The sequence below is a fragment of the Haemaphysalis longicornis genome, unplaced genomic scaffold (assembly GCF_048455015.1).
Source record: "Haemaphysalis longicornis isolate Haplotype H1 unplaced genomic scaffold, Haemaphysalis longicornis Haplotype H1 scaffold_14, whole genome shotgun sequence".
Lineage (NCBI taxonomy): Eukaryota > Metazoa > Arthropoda > Arachnida > Ixodida > Ixodidae > Haemaphysalis > Haemaphysalis longicornis.
In genome coordinates this window covers 54764393-54774407 of record NW_027526245.1, presented here as the reverse complement: position 1 = coordinate 54774407, position 10015 = coordinate 54764393, and the positions used below count along the sequence as shown (strand labels likewise).

The window sequence follows — 10015 nt, the reverse complement described above, 5'->3', positions numbered from 1 at the left end:
GTGGCCTGGCGGACCAGCGGCAGTCGACCGGACTGCGGGTACGCCGATCCTGAAAAGATCCTGCGCTCCAGCGGCAGTCGTCCGGACTGCGGGAGCGCTACCCCAAGCACTGCTCGTGTTCCCGCCGACCAGCTTCTCGGGCAGACCAACGGTAACGTCGTCATGGCGCGGTGACTGTGCTCGGATGCCGGGGCCACGCCGCGTCAACGACAACAACCACCAGTGGTAGCCGCCTTCGACGGGAGCTTCTACTCGCCGCCGCTCCAGCTGCCGCCAAAAACTGTGAGGCCCTTGAGCATTTTTGCGCGGCTTGGACTCGGACCCTTCTGGCAGCGACGGCGTATTCGCGTGCTACGCCGGACTTCGCGGCATGTTTATTCTTTTTTTTTCTCCTTCCTTTTCTGCCTTTTATTTTTTTTTTATAAATATTTCCGTTGTTTGAATTTGGTTACCTGCCTCGTCACTTGTGAGTCGCTCCCACTACGGCCCTGAACCTGCCATAACATCACACCTAAGGAAGCCCGCGCACCAGGGGCCGGGGGCACGCCTGTACTTTTTAACCGGTGGGTGTCCGGCAGTACGGTTTGAACCAGCCACCTCCCGCAGCCGCTGCCGTTGCAGGTGACCCCCTTTTGTTAATCGTGATCTCACCATGCGTTTGGACAGTTTGCCATGGGCATTTTCTGCTCTCGTAGCTGCACCTGTCACTGCCATGTCCGCAGCTCGTTACCCCAAACACCTGAATGTCCCGGTACGTGATAAACATGAACAGAAACAACATTCGCGAGAGAAAGGATGTGAACTACGGTGGATTGATCAAACGGGTCATCAAGGGCGGTTAGGACAGAGAGAGGCTGTTGGTGTAGATGCGAACCGGAGAAGAAGGTGGATTATGAAGTAAAAACTGAAATAGTTTGTCCAGGGCTATTGCTTCTACGTCGAACAAAGAGTTTGGGGTAACGATCGGGTAACGCCGCACTGCTGTAATAGAATCAGGCCCAGGCATGATAACAAAGCCAGCACCAGCTGAAGTAGAGGTACCGTATGCGATCCATCTGTGTAGGCGTGTAGGCCAGGGATTCCTCATCTTTGGTTAGCATCGGCAGCAGTAAGCCTCTCGCTACGAATTCGAATCAATCTGGCTGGATGAGTGAGAGAGTCAATGAGAAGGTCTACGTTGGAAGGTTCTGTAGTAGTAGTAGTGTAGTGTAGTAGTAGTAGTCGTGGTAAATGCCTTCGAACTCATAGACCTAAAGGCGGTTCTTCAGTGCATAAGGCATGCCAAACTGGACTTCATTAGGAAGTACTTGGCCAAGGAAAAGACGTGGCCATTAGTGAATATCGGGGAGAACGCCAGTCGGTGCCTGAAGATGGCTCGTTTTCTCAAGGCGGAGCCCCAAAGTGTTCCCCACCAGAATAAGTGCGGGCGTTTTGACACGGCAGAAATGGATCACATCACAGTCCTCCTGAACATGAAGTTTGATTGGCTTAAAAACTTCAAGTACATCAAGGATAGCCCGATTTGCTCGGCCGGTCCTCTGTGGTGAAACAGTACCTTGCTGATGACCGCTCCCGCCCTGCTGACTGGAAGGACACACGACTTCTTCTGTTCCACCTCCTCAAACCCGAAAGCAAAACTGACCCCCGGTCCTACATGGCTGTATATAATGCAGGAGACTGGGAGCAGATAACTAACTACCTCGTAATTCGGGTGGTGCCGAAGGAAAAGGAGCACAAGATTGTGATGAGGGGGTTTGGGTGCAAAACTGCGGAGGACCGAGTGAGAGGCATTGGCCAGGAGGAGTACGCAGGGCGATTTCTCAATGCTTATTCCGACGAGCATGTGATGACGCTTGGGGAGATCCAGTTGGCCAAAAAGCTACTAGGATTCTAGAACCCGATGTCAGTCGATTCTAGTAGCTAGAACAACCAGTTTCGCGCAACGACAGTTGCACCCGTGGCTGGTGCAGTTCTTGATCCGGTATTTAACATCCACATATTCGAGAAAACGCACACGGCTTACCAGAGATCACTCATTTATGTTCCAGATGCTGATCGGGTTTTCTGGTGGGACGGACAAGAGTGGGGCATCGAAGGACTTGACAAAGATACCTGGTTGTATGTTTACCTCCAGCAAATGAAGGTCTGTATAGAAGACCAACCATACCCTTCCTACCTGCTGGTGGTGGTGCCACCACAGGTTCTGGTGGTGGTACCACCACAGGTTGCTGGTGGTGGTGCCACCACAGATGATGGTGCCACCACAGGTTCCTTAAGTCACGTCGCTTGGCCCCATTAAGAACGAGGCCCTGTCTCGGAGAAGGGCAAAAAGTATGGGCATGTCATTAAAGTAGAGGACCCGTACGTTTCCGAGACATACTTTGCGTACTCCAAAGAAGCGTACGTTAAGAATGTCGAACAGCCACAGTCTTTCTGGAAGGTTTTTTAAAAAATGCTACGGCGCCAACAACGCATTCATGACTACCATCGATGACTACATTGGTAGCTGATCCTGGACAATAACATGTACACGGAAAACCACGACAAAGGGAGAACAGACTGACACTTTGAGCCCAGCATACCCCACTCCCACCACCGGCCGAACACATCCACACCCGTAGGGTGGCACCACCCCATCATGACAATGTTGCAATCCTGCTCTCCCACTTTCTGCAGTGCACAAGAACCTTCCAAGCACCCAGCAGCATTGCGCCGTTACAGCTGGAAAAGGACATTATACACCACAGTGAAGATAAATCCTTTACGTACAAATGCATGGATCTCAAGAGGACCATGACAAAGGAACGGCACTTGCAGCTTTCAAGATGAACTTGTCGCACACTGAGTTGCACCTTGCAGATGTTGTAGTTGCCTGTGATGCCATGGAGGAACACCGGGAGCAGTGGAGTAGTGCAGATATGTCTTGCGTGAGCCCTGCCACTATCCGAGCTACAGTCGAACCCCGCTACAACAACGCCGCTTCAACGAAATTTCCGCTTCAACGAAATATTTCCAATTCCCCGTCAGCTAGCCATAGAAGTCAATGCAACAAAGTCCTCACCACAACGAACCATTTGTGAGGCTTGCTTTCGCTTCAACGAAATTTTCGATGATTTGGGCTGGGTTTGAACAATTATTTGACAATAAAATAAGCATAGCGCCAGCTATCTGTAACTTTTTATACATTCAGGACGCTTAGTTTCACCGAAAATGCGCGTTGCGACCATACTGCCACCCAAAACAAAACAAAAAATAACTCATAGGCGCACGCCATTGCTTGATGGTGATAACGATGTGGCTGGCCGTCTTTACACGAGGCGCAGGCCCGCTTCGCTAAGGTGGCTTAGCTTCGCCAAGGCGGAGCCCCAGAGCTACAGCCAATCCGTATCCAGTTGAAATTGCATGAATGTGCTCCGCTGCTGGCGCGGTGCCGTCATGTGAGCAGCTGTCCTTGCCGTTTTCCTTCTACCATTCTTCATAGCCAAGAGCGAAAATCATGTTTGCGCGTTTGGTCTTGAAGCCTAGTCATCCTATCTTAGTCGCGAGCGCGCGGTCCTGTTAAATGCAAGCGCGCGCGTCTTGCCTGCCAAGGTCAGTAGCTGCCGTGCCCAGTCAGAGGATAAGATAACGGCACTGCTCCTGCCACAAGCGAGAGGGGGGCTTCCCACGGCCTAGCAGCTATCTGCAAGTAATCAGCTCGGTGGACACGCCTCCGTAACGCGTTCTTTGGGTGGTGAAAAAACAGATAACCATTGGTATGTTTGTTATCCGAATAAACATGAGTTATTGCGCGTCACTCCTTTTTCTAAACATTGTATTATGCTGCCAATGTTGCGGAAACGCACAGGGCTATTTTTCTGGCCTTTCCGTGGTGTGTTGGGGCAGATTTCGCCTCAACGAATTTTCGCTTCAACAAAATTTTTAGCACGTCCCGTCAATTTCGTTGTAGCGGGATTCGACTGTAATCGGCCTCACTGTTGGTACATCTACTAAATTCCCTCAGCAATTTACTGCCAAGCCTCCTCCTGCACCCCAGGATACAAGTATTTCGAGGACCCAGGATGAAGAAGATTATTCTTTTAGATTAGAAGATTATTCCTGGCAGAGGTGGCTCGGCTAGCCCCCAACCTACGAGTGCACCAGCCCTGTCCGCGCCATGAATTCCACGGTGCTGCAGCAGCCAGTCGACCAACCCCAGGGGAACCAAGGGACTTCTTCTTTGGTGGGGTTTTTTGGCGCAAGGGCATCTAAGGCCAAGAGCGCCATTGCTACGATGAGGTAAAAATGTGCTAATGAAATGAGTGCAAATAATGCATAAAATTACTTCGGTGTAAAGGGCCGGATCCAAAAGATGAGTGAGGAGTGTGATGAGGCATGGAATGAGCTAACGGTGTATAGGGCCATGGTAAATAGAACCCTACGGATGAACAAGGTAATGAGGTGGACTTTGGTGGGGTTTTTTGGCGCAAGGGCATCTAAGGCCAAGAGCGCCATTTCTATGATGAGCTAAAAATGTGCTAATGAAATGAGTGCAAATAGTGCATAAAATTACTTCGGTGTAAAGGGCCGGATCCAAAAGATGAGTGAGGAGCGTGATGAGGCATGGAACGGTGTATAGGGCCATGGTAAATAGAACCCTACGGATGAACAAGGTGGACGAGAATGCTACTTTCTAAAACAAACCTGCTTTAAAAAACCGATAGCATCAAGGTATTCCAAAACTCTGCTGAACTCGAACACAGGACAGTCTGATAAAAACATTGCAATGTGCCGTGGCATATTCTTACGGTACATTTCCGGGAAATAGCGTCTCCTTTCTGGTTCCATGGCCGAGCACTCAACCAAAACATGGAGGACTGAAAGACCCTCACCACATCTGGCACAGTTTGGAGGCTGGTCACCAGTCAGGAGGTAGGAATGCGTGCCATGTGTGTGTCCTATTCGTAGTCTGCATCGCCAGACCTCAAAGGCCCTGTTTTTTTCCCTGGCAGCTGATCGGCCGATTATAGGTTGTACCAAGTGAAGCTTGTTGTTGACTTCTCCATCCCATTCTTTCTGCCAGAGCTGAAGGAGTATGTGTTTTACTGCTGGTTTCATATCCAGGTAAGGTACTTGCGTGATGTCAATACTGGTTCTTTCAGCTGCTCTGGCAGCAGCCTGGTCGGCTTCCTCGTTGCCAGCTATGCCACAATGGCCAGGAACCCAGCACACTATAATTTCTAAATTTAGCTGGTGTGCTTTGTACAGAGCTTTAAGAAGCACAGTAAATGTGGGATTCTTGGTTCCCTTTCCTGTGGACAGGGCTGTGACAACGCTGAGCGAGTCTGTGAAGATCACAGACTTTTGTGTTTTGCTTGTGATAATGTGGTCCACAGCCAGATATACTCCGTGTGCTTCTGCTGTAAATATGGTTGTGTTTTTATGCATTGTTTTTGCTATCGAAACATGCTGTCCAACAACTGCACAGGCCACAGCCGATTTGGTTTTCGATGCATCAGTGAAAAACTGAGCAGCCTTGTACTTGTCTTGGAGGTATGCGAAGTGCTGTTTGACTTCCAATAGTGAGCCTTTCCTGTCTACTTGTCTAAATGAGGTGTCGCATGATATGATGCTTGTATCCCAGGGGTGCCACGCATTCATCTGGAGTAATTTTGAGGGTGTCATCAAACGAGATCGATAGTTTTGTAGAGATGGAGTTGATCAGCAGTGGAAACGGTTGAGCTAAGGAAGGTCGATTTGAAAAGAGCAGCATTCTTGAGTTATCTCTAATCAGGGAGTCACACACGGGTGCTCGGGCTGTGACGTAACCTTCAGGGCATAAATAATACCAATAAAAGTTCGCTGGTACTCCAGAGACCCAACAGTCTGATTCAGCATAGAGGCTCAGTACTGGACTAGTGCGGAAGGCCCCTGTGGCCAACCTGATGCCCAGATTGTGGATAGGATCAAGCATTTTCAGTGCAGTGCTAGAGGCTGACCCATAAACTACACATCCATAATCTAGGCGGGACAAAACAAGACTTTTGTACAGGTGTAGTAAACACTTCTTGTCAGTGCCCCATGTTCATGTGTGCTAGTATCTTAAGCACATTCATTGCCTTCAAACACTTCAGTTTCAGATGCTTCAGGTGGGGGGTGAACGAGAGTCTCGAGTCGAAAATCAATCCGAGGAAACTTATGTTCTGTTTTAACAGGAAGCAGCTGTCCATTTAAGTAGATTTCTGGTGGAGGGGGCAATGCCCTTTTTTTCGAGAACAGTACACAGGCACTTTTTGAGGGGTTAAACTTGAAGCCATTCTCATCTGCCCATTTGGAGAGCTTATTCACTGACAGCTGAATTTGGCGTTCACAAAAGGAGAGATTGCAGGACTTGAAGCCGATCCTGCACATCGTCAACATACACTGAGTAAAACATGGTTGGCGGGAAGTACAGTGCGTAGGGAATTCATTTTTACAATGAAAAGTGTGCAGCTCAGCACACCTCCCTGCGGCACCCCTGTCTCTTGTGTGAATGGTTTAGACAGAGTACTGCCTATCCTTACACGAAATGTCCTATCAGAGAGGTAGCTTTCAATTGTTTTTAGCATATTTCCTTGTATCCCAAGGGCACAAAGATCTCTCAATATACCAAACCGCCAAGTAGTATCATAGCCTTTTCAGGTCAAAGAATACAGACAGAAAGTACTGTTTATGCGCGAACGCATATCTTATTTGGGACTCCAAGCGCACAAGTTGGTCAAGCGTGGATCTTTGTTCTCGAAAGCCACACTGAATGGATCCAGGAGCCTGTTTGCTTCTAGAAAATGCATTAATCTTCGGTTGATCAATTTTTTCAAATACTTTGCACAAACAGCTAGTCAGAGCTATAGGTCTGTAGCTAGATGCAACTGCTGGGTCCATTCCCTTCCTTCAATACTGGGAACAACAATGCCTCTTTCAGCTTGGAGGGATATATCCATTGTTCCAGATCCTATTAAAAAGTGATAGTAATGCAAGTTGAGTTTCTGGGTGCAAGTTCTTGATCATTTCATAGTGAATATTGTCAGGTCCAGGTGCTGCTTTACCAAGTGTGTTTAGCAAGCTTCGAACTCAGGCAATAGAGAACTCAGCATTATATGCTTCACTTGGAGGTGATTTACGATGAAGTTGCAGTTTTTCTTCCTTACGTTTCAATTTAAGAAACTTCGCTGAGTAGTGCGCTGCGCTTGAAACCGACTCAAAGTATGCTCCCAGTGCATCCGCCTGATCTTCCAGAGTGCCACCAGCATTATCAACTAGAGGGCGGGGCAAGTCTGCTGCCCTTGCAAACTTGCGTATCCTATTCCAATGAGGTGGACGAGAATGCTACTTTCTAAAACAAACCTGCTTTAAAAAACCGATATCATCAAGGTATTCTAAAACTCTGCTGAACTCGAAAACAGGACAGTCTGATAAAAACATTGCGATGTGCCGTGGCATATTCTTACGGTACATTTCCGGGAAATAGCGTCTCCTTTCTGGTTCCATGGCCGAGCACTCAACCAAAACCATGGAGGACTGAAAGACCCTCGCCACATCTGGCACAGTTTTGGCGGCTGGTCACCAGTCAGGAGGTAGGAATGCGTGCCATGTGTGTGTCCTATTCGTAGTCTGCATCGCCAGACCTCAAAGGCCCTGTTTTTTTCCCTGGCAGCTGATCGGGCCGATTATAGGTTGTACCAAGTGAAGCTTGTTGTTGACTTCTCCGTCCCATTCTTTCTGCAGAGCTGAAGGAGTATGTGTTTTACTGCTGGTTTCATATCCAGGTAAGGTACTTGCGTGATGTCAATACTGGTTCTTTCAGCTGCTCTGGCAGCAAGCCTGGTCGGCTTCCTCGTTGCCAGCTATGCCACAATGGCCAGGAACCCAGCACACTATAATTTCTAAATTTAGCTGGTGTGCTTTGTACAGAGCTTTAAGAAGGGCAGTAAATGTGGGATTCTTGGTGCCCTTTCCTGTGGACAGGGCCGTGACAACGCTGAGTGAGTCTGTGAAGATAACAGACTTTTGTGTTTTTGCTTGTGATAATGTGGTCCACAGCCAGATATACTCCGTTGCTTCTGCTGTAAATATGGTTGTGTTTTTATGCATTGTTTTTGCTATTGAAAGATGCTGTCCAACAACTGCACAGGCCACAGCCGATTTGGTTTTCGATGCATCAGTGAAAAACTGAGCAGCCTTGTACTTGTCTGGAGGTATGCGAAGTGCTGTTTGACTTCCAATAGTGAGCCTTTCCTCTCTACTTGTCTAAATGAGGTGTCGCATGATATGATGCTTGTATCCCAGGGTGCCACGCATTCATCTGGGGTCATTTTGAGAGTGTCATCAAACGAGATCGATAGTTTTGTAGAGATGGAATTTATCAGCAGTGGAAACGGTTGAGCTAAGGAAGGTCGATTTGAAAAGAGCAGCATTCTTGAGTTATCTCTAATCAGGGAGTCACACGGGTGCTCGGGCTGTGACGTAACCTTCAGGGCATAAATAATACAATAAAAGTTCGGCTGGTACTCCAGAGACCAACAGCCTGATTCAGCATAGAGGCTCAGAACTGGACTAGTGCGGAAGGCCCCTGTGGCCAACCTGATGCCCAGATTGTGGGATAGGATCAAGCATTTTCAGTGCAGTGCTAGAGGCTGACCCATAAACTACACATCCATAATCTAGGCGGGACAAAACAAGACTTTTGTACAGGTGTAGTAGACACTTCTGTCAGTGCCCCATTTCATGTGTGCTAGTATCTAAGCACATTCATTGCCTTCAAACACTTCAGTTTCAGATACTTCAGGTGGGGGGTGAACGAGAGTCTCGAGTCGAAGATCAATCCGAGAAACTTATGTTCTGTTTTTAACAGGAAGCAGCTGTTCCATTTAAGTAGATTTCTGGGTGCAGGGGCAATGCCCCTTTTTTTTCGAGAACAGTACACCAGGCACTTTTTGAGGGGTTAAATTTGGAAGCCATTCTCATCTGCCCCATTTGGACAGCTTATTCACCAGACAGCTGAATTTGGCGTTCACAAAAGGAGAGATTGCAGGACTTGAAGCCGATCTGCACATCGTCAACATACACTGAGTAAAACATGGTTGGCGGAAGTACAGTGCGTAGGGAATTCATTTTTACAATGAAAAGTGTGCAGCTCAGCACACCTTCCTGCGGCACCCCTGTCTCTTGTGTAAATGGTTTAGGACAGAGTACTTGCCGATCCTTACACGAAATGTCCTATCAGAGAGGTAGCTTTCAATTGTTTTTAGCATATTTCCTTGTATCCCAAGGGCACAAAGATCTCTCAATATACCAAACCGCCAAGTAGTATCATAGGCCTTTTCAAGGGTCAAAGAATACAGACAGAAAGTACTGTTTATGCGCGAACGCATATCTTATTTGGGACTCCAAGCGCACAAGTTGGTCAAGCGTGGATTTTTGTTCTCGAAAAGCCACACTGGAATGGATCCAGGAGCCTGTTTGCTTCTAGAAAATGCATTAATCTTCGGTTGAACATTTTTTCAAATACTTTGCACAAACAGCTAGTCAGAGCTATAGGTCTGTAGCTAGATGCAACTGCTGGGTCCTTCCCTTCCTTCAATACTGGAACAACAATGGGCCTCTTTCAGCCTTGGAGGGATATATCCATTGTTCCAGATTCTATTAAAAAGTGATAGTAATGCAAGTTGAGTTTCTGGGTGCAAGTTCTTGATCATTTCATAGTGAATATTGTCAGGTCCAGTGCTGCTTTACCAAGTGTGTTTAGGCAAGCTACAAACTCAGCAATAGAAAACTCAGCATTATATGCCTCACTTGGAGGTGATTTACGATGAAGTTGCAGTTTTTCTTCCCTACGTTTCAATTTAAGAAACTTGGCTGAGTAGTGCGCTGCACTTGAAACCGACTCAAAGTATGCTCCCAGTGCATCCACCTGATCTTCCAGAGTGCCACCAGCATTATCAACTAGAGGGCGGGGGCAAGTCTGCTGCCCTTGCAACTTGCGTATCACTATTCCATA

General features: G+C 47.8%; 1 pseudogene; it reads left to right on the top strand.

The window, feature by feature from the left end:
• Positions 1-9136: 9136 nt before the first annotated feature.
• LOC144164912 (uncharacterized) overlaps positions 9137-10015 on the top strand; it is a 3020-nt pseudogene continuing 2141 nt past the window's right edge.